Genomic DNA, 3,343 nt, shown 5'->3' on the forward strand with positions numbered 1-3,343 from the left:
CCACACTGCTTGTTTGTTTGTTTGTTTCTGTCATGCAGAACCGATACTGTCACAGCTGGAGTGCTAGTTATTCTCCATAATTTTCTGTCCGTCAAGAGAAAATGTTCAACAAAATATCTAAGTCGATTAATTTGAGAATGCTCAACTCAATAGTGTACGTAAGGTTTCACTTACGAAAATATTTAGTTTGTAACAAGAAACAGATTAATGCTTGTTTTTGAGGTGTTAAAATATAGCCCCCTTTAATGGCATCCAAACTGGATACTTAACTTGCTATTTCTTGATGATCATATTTAGAGATGTGTAGGCTGCTGTAAACTGCCTCCACCTTAAAGTAAGTCTGGGCTCTTTGTAATATCAGGATCAACACGTCAGGTTATCAAATCTAGTAACTGATGTAGCCGAAACGTAAATGAACTTAATAATTTGTTTATTTGCGCCATAAAGATGACTTAACACTGACCGTACAAAATTTTGAGACAACAGTACTCTTACCATGGATGCTCCCACTGTACCTTGTATGTGTTTTAACAACTGAAACAGGAGAGCATTCATTGTTTCAAACAGTAATTTTAAATCTCTCCTCATTTTTTTGGACATGTATCCGAGATATTTTCAACTGATGTTCCGATGTTCTGGCTGAGAATCTTTGAAATATTCTCAAGGTGATGCACTTGGAAGTTTTTAAATCTCTGTCTGCCTGCTTAGCTGAGTGAAAACATGTTTGCCTACCACGCAGCAGGCCCAGGATCAATTCTTGGCCACGGTGGAGATTTTCTCCGTATGTGGACTGGTTTTGTGTTATCATCACCACCACCACCACCACCACCACCACCACCATCTTTTCATCATCACCAACATGCAAGTCGTCTAATGTGGCATCACCTGGAATAAGACTTGCAACTCAGGTGGCCGAACTCCCCTGGATATGGCGTTCCAGCCACCAATGCCACACGATCATTTTCTTTAAAAAATCTCTTTACACACTGTGGAGTAAACGCACTTAGCATCATGTCATAGATAAAACTTGATGGATATAAAAGTAAAACAAAGCAAGTGTAGATTCAGTGAATCCACAGCACTTACAAAGTGTTATTGATAATTATAGATGGCATGAAGACTTTCAATATTTTCTTTGAGAGACAGACATGAAAAAATGGTTACCATGATTTGTCAATTTGGAAACCCTTGTCTCAGATGAGCCAGTTGTCTGCTAATTGTATTTCCATGGCTTTCTTGGCCACTGAATCTCAGTACGAGGGGGCTGTGACCAGTATCTTAATTTTCCCATAATCCATGGAATTAAAGTTGAAATACAATATTCAGCCACAGTTGTAGAAGATGGGTGTATTACTTGTGTTCACTCCAATTTTCTTTTACAGTGTGTATAGTTTGTCTTATGCACCTTTTACCACACTTACATGGAATTTCATATACACTCACCTTTTGTAAAAGCAGATTACTCTTCACAAATCCCAGAAGAGCTGCTGTCTTAGCCTAATAAACTGACATTGACCTTACAAAGTCTGAGACAATACAAGCCACATCATGGCTTTATTGTTTCAAACAGTAATTTTGAAGTTTACAATTAAAAGTTGATTGGGTTTCTAAAACAACTTACAGAATTTATAATTAAAACTGTCACAATCTTTCTAAAATGGTTAACATGCCAAAATAATACAGTTATTATCACCAAAATAAAGGGTGTACATAAAGTTCAGGAACACTTTTAATTATTTATTGCACAAGAACCAAACATTGTACAAATATCATACATATTTAATTTTGAAGAGAAACCCTGAAAGTTATTTTTTTGTTTTGTTTTCATGTATACCGCCATAACGTAGTTTGGTAATTTGCCAATAGTCTGTGCTAGTCGCAAACATGGTGACTTCAGGTGCAGAGCGAGCTTTCTGGGTGTTGAGTTCAGGTGCAGAGTGAGCTTTCTGGTTGTTGGAGTTCGACAACAACAAGTGTGTTACAGCTGTTCAATTGATGTTTAGAACCAAGTACGGTAAGAAGCACCAACAAGGAAGGCCATTTACCACTAGCATAACAAATTCATAACAATAGGATGATTGTGCCCGGCAAAGAGAAGCAGATGTCCCAGTGTGAATGAAGTGAATGTGGAGCGCGTGCAAGAGACATTCATAAGAAGTCCAAAGAAATGGTGGCTGTGCCTCGTCATGCATCATGCATCCCATGAATTCAAAATGGCTCCAATGACAGTTTGGAAAGCTCTGCGACAAAAGCTGTCTATGAAACCATTCAAATTGGAGCTAGTGCAGAAGCTCAATGATGATGACAAAGACAAGCAATTTGAGTTTTGTTCGCAGTTGCAACAATTGAATGAGGATGATGATGGCATTGTTGATCGCTTAATTTTTTGCAATGAAGACACTTTTCACACTAATGGGAAAGTGAACAGGCATAATTGTCGAATCTGGGGTACAAAGCATCGACACCAATGCATTGAATTTGAGAGTGATTCCCCAAAGGTAAATGTTTCTTGTGCCTTGTCACGTCGAAAACTGTATGGGCCATTCTTCTTTGCCGAGTGCACTGCCACTGGATATTCCTCCTTGGACATGTTGCAGCAATGGCTGATGCCTCAAATGCAATCAAACTATCCATTCATCTTTCAGCAGGACGGGGCTCCACCCCATTTCCATCGTGAAGTTCATGGGTATCTGAAGACGGAGCTGCCGCAGCAATGGTTTGGCTGAGCTACTGAAGGGGAGAGCTGTTTCGTGAAACAGCCTCCCCGAACACCAGATCTAACGCCGTGTGACTTTTTTCTGTGGGGCCACATTAAAGATATGGTGTATGTACCGCCTCTACCACATGATGTAGCACAGATCTGGGAGAGAATATGGGAAGCGACTGCCGCAGTCGACGATTCCATGCTGGGACAGGTATAGCATGAATTAGATTACCGTATTGATGTCTGCCAGGTCACTCGTGGATCGCATATCTAAAGTTTATAAAAACAACGTTCAGAATTTCTCTTCAAAATGCAATTGTATGACATCTGTATAATGTTTAGTTCATGCGTAATAAATAACTGAAAGTGTTCCCAGACTTCATGTAGATACTAACAAGAATCCTGCATCTTTAAACTTAGCTGAACAATAATTACAATCAGTTTCTGAGTACTAAGTTTGTAAGTGCAGGCTTTTACATTTGTTTACATCTGTTGCACATACTTTTGGATAGTAGCTCTACTTCACCACATTTTTATTACATTTTATGGTCCAGGTAGTCCAATCACGTTAATATATTGAGTTTACAGTGTAACAGTGGATGCTCAAGTGTTTGTACTACTTTGTGTAAACATCACGGT

Source organism: Schistocerca serialis, chromosome 1 (genome assembly GCF_023864345.2).
Source record: "Schistocerca serialis cubense isolate TAMUIC-IGC-003099 chromosome 1, iqSchSeri2.2, whole genome shotgun sequence".
Lineage (NCBI taxonomy): Eukaryota > Metazoa > Arthropoda > Insecta > Orthoptera > Acrididae > Schistocerca > Schistocerca serialis.